General features: G+C 40.1%; 1 protein-coding gene and 1 non-coding gene across 5 annotated transcripts in view; one reads left to right on the forward strand and one right to left on the reverse strand.

Moving 5' to 3' along the window:
* Nucleotides 1–16,121, reverse strand: part of LOC126375286 (homeobox protein homothorax) — a 368,740-nt gene that overhangs the window by 39,931 nt on the left and 312,688 nt on the right. The window lies entirely within an intron of this gene.
* Nucleotides 441–512, forward strand: Trnal-caa (transfer RNA leucine (anticodon CAA)). The gene has a single exon. It is a non-coding gene; the product is annotated as a tRNA-Leu (tRNA).

Raw genomic sequence — 16,121 nt, forward strand, 5'->3', positions numbered from 1 at the left:
TTGGTCAATGTAAGTCTAAACCAGCAGAAAATAACTTACTTTTTATTCCATCTTCCTTCATTCATAACCCATCCGTTAAGTTTAAATATTCAAAAACAGTCCATCCGAAAGGCAACGCGTTAAAAACCAGTGAAGCATAGTCTAGGAGCCGTGTACATTTTGTTCTCATTTGAATAATTAAAAATTTGGCAGTCCGTCCCGGACTATCTCGCCTGCAAAGCCTCCGCAATGCGTATGCAAACCGTGCTTATTATATTTACATATACATATTTATATTTTAACGCGCCAATTGTATTGTTTTTTCGTTTAAAATGTTTGAGAAGCATCCGAGGCGACACGGCTCACCTATCACGTTGTTCTAACAAAAAGCTCGGTGAGGCGTGGGTGCTTAGTTCATCTTGCGATGGATGTACTAACTACCCCTGACGGATGTTCTAACGGCCTCTGTGGTCCAGTGGTTGAGCGTTGGACTCAAGATCCGGAGGCTCCGGGTTCGAATCCCGGTGGGGACATATCACAAAAATCACTTTGTGATCCCTAGTTTGGTTAGGACATTATAGGCTGATCACCTGATTGTCCGAAAGTAAGATGATCCGTGATTCGGAAGGCACGTTAAGCCGTTGGTTCCGGTTACTATTTACTGATGTAAGTGAGTAATCGTTACATGTCAGGGGCCTTTGGCGGCTCAATCATAACCCTGACACCAGGGTTGATGAGGTTGCTATTCCACCTCACAACCCACACGATAAGAAGAAGAAGGTATATAGTCGTGAGCTTCCGTTATGTTACCTAAATTAAAGTATTATAATATCATCATCATCTATCTCCTTAGAGTTATTGACAGGGTGCACTTACCTTACTTAAAGATTTGACAGGTTCGGTTTTTTTACAGAAGTGAAAGCCTTTCTGACCTTCTAAATTGCTTAAGGCAAAACCAGCTCAATGCAGGTTAGGTCACATACCTCTGAAACGCATTTCTTGGTAATGTCGGTTTCTTCACGATGTTTTCCTTCACCGCACAAGAAGAGGATTTAAAAAAGTGTTAAGATTTCATCCGAGATGTTTTTTTATGGAGCCATGGCAAAAATATGACCACTATATCACCTGATGGTAAGTGACGATGTGTCCGAAGATGGGACATATTTACCTAGAAAGTGCCTATTCACTCTTGGCTTGAAGAGGTCCAGATTGTACTTATCGGGAAACAGATTCGCGGGCAGAGAATTCTAGAGGTTAGCCGTTTGCATCATCATTGGCCACAGCATCTATCGTAAATGATTCTTGCAGCACTTGTGAGTCTATGGGTTCCCGCAGCGCCGCCGATGGCTATAGAGCCCTATAGCAGCGCGGCATTTCTTGCCACATCGTTCGCACACAAAACGCGACTCCTCAGGAGGTGGTAACGCACGACGAAGAGTTTTTCTTCAGGTTTTCCAGACAGTCATCGTCATGTCTTGAAATCCCGACTTTAATATCATGAGAAATGAGGTATTATCTATATTTGGTTATAATCTACCGAGTGAGAGCCTTCAGCGGTCCCCATTCGTCCGGCCAAGTAGTTTATGCCATCTGCGGCAAATCTACAATAAGTGACGTCAAAAAAAGGTTATAAATTGATATCTAGTCAATATCCCATATCATATCTTTATGCCTAACGTCAAGGGGTCGGAATTTGCGAACTATTTCATAAAACAGTCATCACATGTGACTGTGTCGGATTTCATCACAGTCAATAATGTTCACCTTTGTCACAATCGTTTCATTAACTTAGATAAGTTACAAAGGTGTGTCAAAGACAAAAAAAGTTAGTAACAGAATTCGCGGCAAGTTATGTTATATAGACATGGAATTCGCGCAAAATTATATTAGACAGTAACGGAATTCGTGTTAAATTAAATTACTAACACACTGCCGCCCTTTGCACTTTTATTTCTCGTCTAAACAGAAAGGATACATTATAGATACGGAGCCAACACGTACGAAATGAAAATAGGGGAGCGAAGCGGGGCTATGGAAATGTTGGTCAAATATATCATCCGGGCCTTGACAGGCCAATTCTCTTATCTCCCCGAGCCGCAGCACCCGATCTAACCTAGCTTAGCTAATATAAAATGGGTTTAAATTCAGTTTAATTCAGGCTATCTCCACTCGGCTCGTAAATACAGCCGCGCACAAAAGGCGCGATTTACGATTTTGACGGATTTCGAATATTTTAGCAGGATTAGGCCCGTAACAAGACGGTGATAACTTGGACTGAGGAGAGGCTGTGTGCGTACGGTACTGGAATTAACTTATAATGGTAGACTCCGTGTTATGAATGGATACTGTTTATATGTGGAATTGTCTTCGTAAACTTGTCCTTTTTATGTTGGAATAACTTTCAAATTACCTATGAACAGAAGTGATAAATGTTTGTGTCTTATAAAATGCACCACCAACCCACAGTGGAGCAGTGTGGTGGAATATTCTCCATACCCCCTCCGGTTGATTGAGAGGAGGCACGTCCAGCAGTGGGACGTATATAGGCTGTTTATGTTTAAAATGTTTCTGATGTCATCTGACATTCTCACACATTTGGACAGACAGTCATTATATGATCGAAGTTTACAACATTTGTCTTCCTTTTCACTTTACTCGTGTTAGAATATCAGTAACAATAATTCCAAGGGATGGATTACGCTTTTTCTCAATGTTTCCGCGCGATATGGGCGTGTGTGCGCTGGGTGTTGGGTGGCGAATCTCCGCCGCGTCAGTTTACAACACGAGGACATCATAAAGTGCAAACAATGACGGCGTTTTCCATTACAATATGTTTACCGATCCGTGGAGCGGCGCATTATGTATGTTATCCTGGTAGGACGCGCGGGGCGCCGCGCAATTTATGAGACTACCGCAAATATTTGGCGCTTCGAGTTCGGACGCTGTGTTGGCTGACAACGGGAAGATTGTCGGCAACTGTTTACACAACGGGATATGGTAATTTTTCAGTTGCCTCTCGCTTTAACCGTATTCTGTTCACGGATCCGCGCTCTCTACATAAGTTTAAGTACGGTATTTCGGACATCGGAAGTGTATCCGCACGAGACCGCACGCAAACAGCGTAGGCTGACGTTTAGTGTCATTAAATCTCGTAATAGGATATCATAAATTGCAGGAGGTCGGCTATACCAGGCTGGCCGGGCGGCTGTCATCGTTTGTCAGAGAATTTCACGCATTGTTGGACAATAACGCAGGCCGGGGCGAGCGAGCATTGTGCGCGGCCGGCCGGCTGGACGCGTGACGTGACGCGAGAGCGATATGCTGACCGCTCTATGACCGTTGCGATCTATGCGCCCCTGGTACTCCGACACGCTACTATATCACGCACTTGACGCTCGAATTAAACCGGAATTATCCGGATTAAGCGCGAAAAATTCCAAAGGAACGCTTTCGCGTCTCCCAAGGCTTTATGAGACATGAGCCCGTTGTAACTCACGCCGGGTGTCGTGTACCGATGTACGGAGGTAGGTGCGGGACCCGTCCGAACCACTATGCACCACAATCAAATTTATATCTGGCCGAGTAGGAAAAAGGATTAAAAAATAACATCAAATATGTTCGGTATGCGACGTCGAGATCACATCAGAAATTTAAGCTTTAAAGAACCGGGCGGGATAAAAAACGTACACAGAAAAAAATGTAAGAATAAAAAGAGTGACCCCGGCTTGGACGCGTAAATTCGTATCAAAAGGAATCAAATGTCACTTTATGAATGTTGTTTTTAACGATTATCAATTTAGGTTATTGACACTTGTAAATAGCCGTTTTAGAAGGGATAAATAGGTTTAATTTGAATTTAGAATGTCGTTTACATGTTTAGTTACATTTTATGGGATTAGGAAGGCTGTTAGGGCATTCTTTGCTTTTAAAATAATGATAATTGTCTATGACTCTATTTCCCGATTGACTGTCAATCGGCTTTTTAGCGGGAAACGGGAACGGGACAGTTGCTTTCTTCATTGAGTAATCTAAATAATTAATACGAAGTGGTGTTTTGTGGTTAATGATCGCATTAAGTTAGTCGGAAGACATTCGCGAGTGTTATTATATTGGAGTATTCAATAAACAAAGTGTATCTGCCTATTTTCGCTTCGTGCTAGGAAGCCGCTTCATAGCTCAAAAGTTTATGCGGACTTTTGAGTTAATTCGTTTGGGGTTCGGAGTAGGAGTCTACTCCGAGGGTGGGGGCTTAGGTTTCATCATCATCATTCATCACCTTTCACCATTTCATTAATCATCAAGAAAAAAATACGTCAGACATGGCTGTATGGGCATAGTTCCCTTTGCCTTACCCTTCGGGGAAAACCAAACCAAAAAAATAAAAAAATTGACTGTCAATCTTTTGACAGTTAGTTGTCAGCTGTCAAACGGGGCTGTCACTTACAGTTGTGGGAGAAGGAAAACTGACAGGTTAGACAATAGATCCATCTTCCATTAATTTAGATTTGATCGATTGCGCGCCTGAGTATGTTTTGTACCGTTGTTTATTTTAAATAGTATAAAAGACTTCAACGGTGTCTTTTTATTTAAAATAAGTAAGTATATTGTGTGGATAACTTTGAAAAAAAAGCCCGCGACTGAATGCTTAACGTGCCCTCCGAAGCACGGAATCATCTTACTTGTGGACAATTAGGTGATCGATCAGCCTTCAATGTCCCAACCAAACTAGGGATCTTAAATGATTTCTGTGTTAATGGTCCCTATCGGAATTCGAACCCTGGACCTACGGATCGTGAGCCTAACGCTCGACCACTGGACCACGGAGGCCGTCGAACCGTGATATTATGTAAACTCCAAACAAAGCCAGGTGAACCCACTACTAACATTTATAAAGTACTTATCGCACAAAGCTAGTGCTCGATTGCGTAGTTATTCGATATGGATTCTCGTTGGAATCGAGTAGAGTGGAGATTATATCTCGATTCAACGTTCGCTTGTCTGTTTGTTTATCTGAATTGTATTAATTGCAACTGTATTATGTCTTGATGTTATTTATGAAGTTGTATTCGTTGCATGACTCGACAATTTGTAGTCAAAAGGTTTGACTCCTGTAGGCTCTGCATGATAACCGTGGCGCGCGCGGCGCGAATTATATCGAGGCCTTCGACCAATAGCCGTTCGACGTCCATCTACGTAGATAGCATACGTATCGTTAATTAGTCGAAGCGCTTAATATGATCCGCGCGGCGCGCGGCGCGGTTGTCATGCAGACCCGGCTGGTCGGGATATTTTTAGCAACATACTTTTATACATTTATTCGGATCTGAGTGTTTATAATAATTAAGTATTCAACAGCGTTATTTTGTGTAGTATTATTGTGTTATGTTTTTGTTGTTTTTAATTAAGTTTCGCTTGTGTAACGGGTTCGTTTGGACCAGGTCAAATTCAGAACACTTAAACGCCTAGTTGAACTTAACGAACTTACGTATGTTTCTTATTATGAGTTTTGATTTTATTTTTATTTTATAATAATAATTAATATTATGTGTATTATTATTATGTAGTTTATGTAGTCGAAAGTGTATTTTCATATGTACAAGTATTCCCATGCTGCACTATCCCGCTATATCACATATCTAATATTCAATATCTCCTATACTTAAAGGTTGCCTGGAAGAGATTGCTACTTAGCAATAAGGCCGCCTATTGTACTAATTCTATTTCTCTTTTATTTTGTATTTTGTTTTTTCCTGATTGTGCAATAAAGTATTTGTTACGTTAATGAAATTATTTAATAAGCATAAGTATTCCATTATTACTGTTTATTTCTAGTCGACGACTGACAACGGCAACATAACAATTATTATTAAATAACTTGTAATTTATGTCTACAATGATTAAAAAGATGTATTGCTGTTGCAGTTTGTTGTCATTTCTTCTCCTCAGCCATAAATAACACCTTGCGAAATGACGTAAATTCAAAAATGTTACATTGACCTTCAACAAGTTTATCCATGATAATTACGTTGAATAAATGATTCTGATTTCTGAATACTTTACCGAATACTACCGAATACTTTACCGAATACTTTACTTTATATTTTCCTCTTCATACTCAACCGATGCACTTACCTGAAAAAAAGAAAATTGGTTATAACTATAGTTTTTAATTACTCTTAAATCTACACAGGTACAGTCACAACTTTGTATCATATCCCTAGCGTTATCCTGTTTTCACATGGTCCGCGTAGTTCTTAGATACCCCGATACCGAACCCGCCGGCGTGGTCGACGATTACCCTCCATTAGCGCTTATCGCTATCGACCCACTAGTCGATTAATTCTTTCAAATATTTTTCCTCTCAGACGACGCCCTGAGCCCGCGCCCAACTGGGCAGCCTCGGGCATGTTGTCTTAAGCGTTGTACCGAGTGAGAGCCTTCGGTGCTCCTCATTTGTCCGGCCAAGTAGTTAATGCCATCTGCGGCAAATCTACAATAAGCCACGTCAAAAAAAAGTAATTCCTAGACTGAATCATCATTTCTAAACAACTAGATAGTTGGAAAACACTTTGCCTATCACTAACACGACGTGATTTCACAGGAAAACTAGAGATCCTTTTGGTCGAATGAAAACCGCTACAGAATTTTTATTTATAACCTTAGAAGTAACCTAATCTAAAACATTATTTCCTCTAGCTTAACGTGTCATATGGCTGAGTGTACAACCTCCCCTCACCCCTTTGCCAGTTCTTTATTCAACCTAAAGAAAACTAAATTAAGTATTTTAAAAATCGTTAAGTAGGGGCAAAGATCATCACGCACTGAGTACCACAGGATGGACACCGTAGATTCAAATTCAAATTCAAAAATATCTTTATTCAGTAGGTAACGAAGTTACACTTTGAATCGTCAATTTTTACATAACGAACGTCTCATCCACCTAAAACTACTGCAACTTCTCACAACCTGTATAGCCGGGGAAAAAAAGCTGCAAGAAAAACCTCGGCACAGGGCCCTAGACGTTCTTTAAAAAAATAAAAATAAACATAAAATATTGGTATACAATTGAGTAATTTAGCTGCCTAATATCAGTTCTCAGACAGTTACTCCCATGCATTCATATCTTCTAAATAATCATTAACTTTATAATAACCTTTTTTGTAAAGTTTTTGTTAACTACTGTCTTAAAACAGTTGAAAGGCAAATTCTGACGTGGTATACTACGGAAACGATGGCGCGATGATCTCGACGGTTATCGAAAAGAATGGATAGAGCTCGCACAGAACCGGGATACTTGGAAACACATGGGGGAGGCCTTTGCTCAGCAGTGGGATCACAACAAAATATATATACAAAATAATTTCTCAAGCATATTTCTCCTTTAAATCAATTCTTCAGTGGGGCTTCAGTCTCATTTGTTTCGGATATGTTCTGAATACTCATCGTCACTGGAAAAGCAAAATTGCTTAAGCGCCAAAATATTTTAAAATAGCACTCATGTTATAATTATTATGTACTTAGTAGAAAATTAAAAAAAAAAAAAACAATGTACCTAATCTCACATTGAAGTCGTCTAAATTGGACGAATGGGTAAAAAGTTATGATAAAAAAAACAAAGAAATACTCTAAATGGCTTTTTCTCGAAATTACCTTTTGGCGCTTAAGTACCAAAGACTCCCCTTTCTAACTTTTTAAAACTGCCTTACGTCCCATTCATTAACCATCCTCCTTTCATACCATAAACAATCAAATTCCCATTCATTATCCTTCCTTAGTATTCTCACTTTCCTACATACATTTGTCATAATCTTGATTGTTACACGGTTAAACTTATGGATATAGCTATGTACTCCGTTCCTGTCGTCTACATCAGACCTTTTATAATTTTAAGATTAGAAATAAGTAAATGCTTAATGTAAACCATGTGACAGTAAGTACTTTATTTAATAAATAAATCAAATATTGTGATTACTTATTTACATCTTACTTTTGATTTTTTGAAACACATATATTCGGAACCTAAGTTCTTAACGCTGAATCGAGCTTTACACATTTTTATAACAACCCAACCAATTTGCGAAGTGATAATTGCGCAGTGACATGTCACCGACTTACCAAAACAATAATTTCAATCAGCCCTAGGTAATTTCCGACTTTTATAAGTAGCAATTTTCGTTTTATTACTTAATTTCGGTTTCATTTTTCCATTATAACTTGGTAAGGTACCAATTTTAACGTTTATAAGTTGCTATAACTAGCAATTTTCCTCTGATTTGCCAGTGAGTGGTATTTTGCTGTGAACGACACATATGGTGCCAATTTTGCTATGTTGTGTAGGGGTTAATACTTAAACGTGGTGATTTTGTAATTGATTTCATTTCGGAAACGGCATGCGATGACGGATTGCGTTCTAATTGAACATCAGAAGGGTTCGATATGTTACGTCAGTCGGGAATACATTTGGCACGGAATAGACGTACAAATGCCTGGAAGAAATCGCTATAAGCGATAAAGCCGCCCATTAGGTTGTCAAGTTCAAGATATATTATGAAATTATGATTACTAAATAAAGACAGATCTAAAACTAACGAAAACCATTTTATATTTTCTATTTAACTTATTTATGAATTTTGATCAAGAAAAACGTAATAATCAGACACATTAAATCACGTTTTCTATGACGTCACAGTGTGCTTTTTCACACAAATTCCATAGTAATTTTGTGTTTTGACGTTTAGTAAAAAGTAACTGATTTGACTAGTTGGAAATTAGGCTTCTTCTCTTCTTCTATCGTATGGGTTCTGAGGTGGATTACCAACCTCAACAACCCTGGTGTCAGGGTTACTGTTGAGCCGCCAAAGGCCCTGGACATGACTCATGTAACGACTACGTACTTACATCAGTAAGAAGTAACTGGGACCAACGGCTTAACGTGCCTTTCGAAGTACTGATCGTCTTACTTTTGGGCAATCAGGTGATCAGCCTGTAATGTCCTAAACAATCTTGGGATCACAAAGTGATTTTTGTGATATGTCCCCGGATTGTGAGCCCAACGCTCAACCACTGGACCACGGAGGGTTCTCTTCTAATGATTTGTGACCCTACCCACCCCAATAGGCATGACAGACGTGAGCTTTATTCTGTGTAACATTGACTTTACATTACCTCGGCAATTTACGAAAAAAAAACCTAATTTAATAATAATGTGAACTGCCATAATGTAATCAAATGTCACTCGCGAGAGTGATATGAAAATTGTTGAAAATTGTCACAGCACACTTAATTTTACGCCGCTTCGGTGCGCTTGCTCAATTGAATTAGGTACCTATTTACCTCATGCCTATTGTCGCTGCTTACTCGTGCCTATTTACTGTAATTTTCAATTACGCACTTATGCATTGTTACAGGCTAGTTGTAGCTGGGAACTTGGGGACTTTTTTTGACGTGACTTATTGTAGATTTGCCACAGATGGCATTAACTACTTTTTTATAATAAAAAACCAGGTAATAATTTAAACTTGTCAGAAATTAAATTTAAAGCTCATGTGAAGCTTACTTTATGTAAAAAAGCTTATTATAAGATTAATGATTACCTAAATGGTATTGAATGTGTTCCTCTAGTTATTAAATAACTTGTTTGATTGATTTAAAAGATGTGTTGCTGTTGCAGTTTCTTGTCATTTCTTCTCCTCAGCCTTGCGAAATGACGTAAATTCAAAAATGTTACATTGATCTTTAGTAAGGTTATCCATGATAATTACGTTGAATAAATGATTCTGATTTCTTGGCCGGACAAAAGGAACTTGGGACCGTGACTCAAGTTAATTCATGAATCAACTCGGGTCACAATTTTGGGTCGTCTGGGAATTTGGCGTTGTCCAATTCGAATTGAGGTGGGTAGAACTACCAAGGTATGCAGTATTCTGGTGCAGTATGCTTCGTCTTCTTATAGTGTGGGTTGTGAGGTGGAATATCAATCTCGTCCACTCTGGTGTCAGGGTTACTATTGAGCCGCCATAGGCCCCTGACATGATTCATATAACGACTACGTACTTACATCAGTAAATTCAAATTCAAATTCAAAAATATCTTTATTCAGTTGGTAACATAGTTACACTTTGAATCGTCATTTTTTACATAACGAACGTCTCATCCGCCTAAAACTACTGCAGCTTCTCACAACCTGTATACCTAGCCGGGGAAAAGAAGCTACAAGAAAAACCTCGGCACAGGGCCCCAGACGTTCTTTAAAAAAATAAACATAAAATATTGGTATACAATTGAGTAATTTCAAGTAAGTACTAACCGTACAAGTAAGTACTAACCGGGACCAACGGTTTAACGTGCCTTCCGAAGCACGGATGGTCTTACTTTCGGACAATCAGGTGATCAGCCTGTAATTTCCTAACCAAACTAGGGATCACAAATTGCTTTTGGTAATATGTCTCCACCGGGATTCGAACCCGGGGCCTCCGGATCGGGAGCCCAACGCTCAACCACTGGAGCACGGAGGCCGCCTTATGCTTGGTAATAAGTGATAAGTTTATTGTAATAATGATGCTGATTTCAGTACACATCATCTAATTTTATTTTAAGTTATACCTGTCACTTTCTTTACCACTTAAAAGGAAAGGGACGTGCAATAGACAGGCATAAACACTTCACACACGTCAATTTTAGGGAGAAAAAGAAACCCTTTCATAATTTTATATAGGCCAATAACCAGACAGAATTAAGTTGACAGCACACGTCAAACAGGTTGAATATAAGAGGGATGCCTATTTTATTCGCCCAGGTTATTCACTCATTCATTTTAAAACTCAAACAGTTGTCAATCATCTGTCCCTTTCCTTTTTGGCGGATAAGAAAATGACGGGTATAACTTGAAATAAAATTAGGTCGTGTCTGCAGGAATCGGGGTCATTAACATAGAACTTATAGTCAATGCGGAACTCTGTAATATTATAGAGTTCTGTATTTACATAAACATAAACAGCCTTCTATCAACTGGAAGGGGTATGGAGCATACTCCACCACGCTGCTCCAATGCGCGTCGGTGGAGGTGTTTTACGGCTAATAGCCGGATCAACAGCTTAACATGCCTTCCGAAGCACGGAATCATCTTACTTTTTCGGACAATCAGGTGATTAAAGCCTGCAAAGTCCTTACCAAACCCATCGGGAATCGAACTCGGATCTGTATTTACTCAGTAACATTATAGAGTTCCGGATTGGCCCTTTTGATGAAAATACTCGATTTAAATTTCATGCCGCGGTTTTTGTGTTTTTTTTATTGGGAAAAGTAATATTTATATTACTTCGATAGGTATGTTTGGGATATAAATATATCCATAGTTATCATAATTGCTGCTATAAATATTGTAAAAAGTGTACTGACATTTTACTAATTTATAAACTAAGTTTTATTAAGTTTCGCATGTGTTTAGAATTCAGTTAATTTTAAGAAACACGTTGTGAAATAAAAATTGCTGTCGAGTTGAAACTTGCGGTATAATAACCCCAACGTAACGGCGCCATTATTCAGCTGCACAAAAACTTGCCAAGTCCATATTTCTCAAATTTCTAGCTACAGCCCACGGCATTAACTTATTCAGTTAAACACAGTAATTGGTGCATTACATTAATAATAAGTGCCCGTACAATACTCTATAATTAACTATAGGGGAGTCCATTGCAACTTCCACCTTTTTCTTCAGATTTTCCGACCGCCTTCGCGTTTTCTGCTGAAAAAAAAAATAATGCCCTCCCCCCACTTGCACCTTGCACCAGGTTATTATTTCCTTTTCACTCTTTTGTTTCTACGATGTCGACATCTCGCTCCGCGCTCCGCCCATTTGTAACATCGACTGGCCGCCCGTCGCCCGTCCTTGCTTGCACCTGTCTCTTTCACGTCCCCCTGATTTATGTGAGAGTGAACGGGCTTGATCGACGCTTTGTTTTCCCGCTTCAACTGTCATTCGTTTTTTGAAAAAAAGCCGCGCATTGACCCGAGGATTAGGTTATTCGTTATTACCGGGTGTAAATTCTGATAATGCTGTGCGATTGCGCCGCGGATTCCTCGGGCTCCGGTGTCTGGGAACCGATTCTTTGTTTCGCTCGGTGCGTCGTTTTGTAAAACTATATTTACGATAATGTTATCTCGCGCGGTGTTGCGTTACCGCGGACGAGCCGTGATTAATGATTAGCTCGGCCGACGCGGAACTCGCCGAGAGGAAAAAATCAATTCTAAGAAAGCTGTATCATAGCCAACTAAGTATACGCCGCGGCGAGCTGGGGACATAATGAAGCCATTCGACGTCAGCCGTCTATCTGCGATCGAGCAAATCATTATTGTCAATTGTATGGCACTATAAATCGGCGGTTGTTTATAGTTTTCGGAAAAAAGTGTGGGATTGAGATTTCAAGGCGAGCGCTCGTTCGCAAAAACGTCGCCGTGTGACAAGTTGAGGAATGCCACGGCGCAGCAGTCGTCTTGCTTTTTGGGAATGCCATTCTAATCAAAATAGTTTACGCGTCAGGGGTCGGTGCCGCGCGGCGCGCCCGGGACTATGCTTGTTTTGCTCGTATTGTGCGCCCGTGGGAACGCACGGTTTTTTCTAATGACATCGATCGTTTTTTCGATAGACAACTTCGCCTTTTTGGGGCGTGTTATGCATAAAGTTGGATACAAAAAGTAGATCTGTCTGCGAACTGAGAGCGCTGCGCGAACTCTGCAAACTGTTATAAATCAAAGGAGAACAAATAAAAACGCGCGCGAGGTGAAAACGTTATTATCTTTATAATTGCACGTCAAGGCGGGAAACTGGGGGCATTTGGCGGGCTTTCGCTTTTCTTTTTTTAAGATGGCGGGACTATGATATATCGGGCTATGAATACGGGATGTATCGCGACACCTGGCTGCGGCCTTATGAATCCGAAATTGCGAGTTGCTTCACGTCATTATACCCTGGTACCGCGGCTGTTACATTTTAAATTGGACGCGAAATTGGGAATCATGTTTATTTGAATATCTTGTTGTTGTAGAAATTGCTTTTGCGAACGTTAGTTTGTATAAAGTTTGGAGGTATATCGGCAACGGACTGTTGAATTGTATGCCAAGTTATTTTGTGGATACAATCTCTTTACACGCATAAGTGTCGACGTACTTTATATAATAACTACCTAATTCAAGAAATATAAGTCTTTAATTTTCCAACCCGCATTGGAGCAGCGTGGTGGAGTATACTCCATACCCCCCGGTTGATTGAGCAAACAACTAATTTAAACTAGAATGAAATCTAGTTCTCTTTTCAAAACATTTCAGATTGAACAAAACAACGACAAACACTGTAAAGGGGCATTTAAAAAGCCAAACATCCTACACGAAAGCCTATCCCTTCCAATCATCCGAGCTTCCAAGCTCAAACTCCGTTATCACACTATCAGCAGAACAATAGAGTAAAAGAAAAGTAAACAACCCCGCCCGGCAGGTAACGAGTCTTGCTATCGATGTCTGTGTCAAAAACTGTCAAAAACGTGACACGGTGCGTGTCAGAATCGTGTCAGACTAACGAGCCGAGGCGTGCCTTGTCACGCTGACGGTGCACTATTGACTATGGACGCGTTTCAGCGCCATCTAGCGGGCGGTAGGCGAACTTTCTTGAGTAGGGAGTCTCGGAGAAATTGATGTATATTATGTAGGGAAATATGTGATCACGAAAGGGTTGTAATTGTAAGTTGTAAATGTAACATAACACATAAGCTCACGGCTATATTCCCCATTGGGGTAGTCAGAAGTATATTTATGGCATGATGAATTAAGTTACCAAATACCAAGAATTCTGTTAGATCGACGTGATAGGGTGAGTCGTATCGCCGTCTATAATGGTCTTCTTCTATTAAACATAAACATAAACTGCCTATATACGTCCCACTGCTGGGCACAGGCCTCCCCTCAATCAACCGGAGGGGGTATGGAGCATACTCCACCACGCTGCTCCACTGCGGGTTGGTGGGTTCTTCTATTAATTGTGCGTTAAAAAAAATATATATATTTTTAGTAAAAGTGATATTTCTTTAGTTTTCTTTTTATTTCCGCGCACCAGCTGCCGAACATTTACACCTGTAGTATTACCACATCTAGTGGATGAGGTTGCTATTTTGAGGTTTTTTTACATACACATACATACATACATAAACTCACGCCCGTAATCCCAAATGGGGTGGGCAGAGCCACAAGTAATCAAAGACAACTTGCAGCCACTGTTGATACGAAGTCCTAAGATGGATATGATGAACCTTATGGTGATAAGGGATCAGCCTATCGCCCATAACATTAGTCCATCATGTTAGAGGACGCAATCCCTCTGTCGGTTTTTACGACATGCCCGGGAAGACAAGCAGCTGAACGAGGTTTTGAGGTTTTTTTACTTCATTATTTTTCCATTAGTTCTGAATACTGTTATAAAATTTCTGTTTACAAAGAAACCAATAAGTTCTACAGATAATAAACTACACAAAAAGAGGCTCATCTCTCCCAATATATTATTTTATAAGAAATGTAAATGAGCGCCCCCCGGCGGCGAGTGGCGGAACGAAATATACCTGCGCCTGCGATCATTACACTAACAAGCAGACTTTCCTTACCCCATAAATATTGTATTTTACGCCTTGCGCCTGAGTTGCTAATGTTTTGCAGTTGTACTTGGAAGTTATACAGTTTTGAGTTGAAAAAGCTATTTGTACGTGGTTTTAATTAGGTGAACTATTTGCAGACAAATTGTTAAGTATGGGGGGGGGGGATACTTTAAACTACTTCATTTAAATACTTACGTAATTAGTGAAATTAGTCTTAATAGATACAAAATAAGAACAACGGGTTCCGTGGTTAAGAGGTGGGCTCATAACCTGGAGTTCCCAGGTTCGAATCCTGGTGGGGCCATATCATAAAAATCACTTTGTGAGCCGTGGTTTGCTTAGGACATTGATTGTCCGACAGTAAGACGATCCGTGCTTCGGAAGGCGCGTTAAGCCGTTGGTCTCGGTTATTACTTACTAAGTAAGTAATGTAAGTTTGAAATCGTTACATGAGTCATGTCAGGGGTCTTGGCGGCTCAATAATGACCCTGACACCAGGTTCAATGAGGTTGGTAGTTTCATAACTCACACGATGAAGAAGAAGAATAGTCGTAAAAATGTCAACCTTATGTCAATACCGTTACATCCCTGTCACTGTCGATTATCATAATCGTTTGCTACTTGGCTAAGGCTCATGGCCACCATTGGTGTGACCAAAGAGCTAAGAAAAGAGTTCTTTCTTTAACATATTCCTCTTTTTACTGTCACAGAACAGAATGGTAAAGTTCTCCTTGGCTATGGTCGAAGGCTTTTCGGCGGGAAACGGGAACGGGACAGTTGCTTTCTTCATTGAGTAATCTAAATAATTAATACGAAGTGGTGTTTTGTGGTTAATGATCGCATTAAGTTAGTCGGAAGACATTCGCGAGTGTTATTATATTGGAGTATTCAATAAACAAAGTGTATCTGCCTATTTTCGCTTCGTGCCGGGAAGCCGCTTCATAACTTAAAAGTTTATGCGGACTTTTGAGTTAATTCGTTTAGGGTTCGGAGTAGGAGTCTACTCCGAGGGTGGGGGCTTAGGTTTCATCATCATCACCTTTCATCATTTCATTAATCATCAAGAAAGAAAATACGTCAGACATGGCTGTATGGGCGTAGTTCCCTTTGCCTTACCCTTCGGGGAAAACCAAAACAAAAAAAAATGGCTATGGTCGAAGTACAGAGCTCCAAAAATCCATACATTCGCGGGTATTTACTAATGCAAGATACCAGGGTACCATACGAGTGAAGAGGCAGGAAGTCTCCAATCGCGTGTGGCTTCCATTTTTGAATAATTTAGCCGCGCGTGGTCCGCGCAATTATTTGACATTTAGACCTTACCGACATTTTTCCGTTGGCGATTTTAAGGAAAGGGGTGGGATTGTGGCCCTTAGGGTCGTATCAGGCAGAGAGCGGTCTTGTGTTCGCTGTGTTGAAATTTTGTAGATTGCGAAGACCGCTTCTTGTCTGATAGGACGTTAAGTTGTGTATAGTCGGTGAATACCACCACTACTCTGGTAGACT

The sequence above is a fragment of the Pectinophora gossypiella genome, chromosome 18 (genome assembly GCF_024362695.1).
Source record: "Pectinophora gossypiella chromosome 18, ilPecGoss1.1, whole genome shotgun sequence".
Classification (NCBI taxonomy): domain Eukaryota; kingdom Metazoa; phylum Arthropoda; class Insecta; order Lepidoptera; family Gelechiidae; genus Pectinophora; species Pectinophora gossypiella.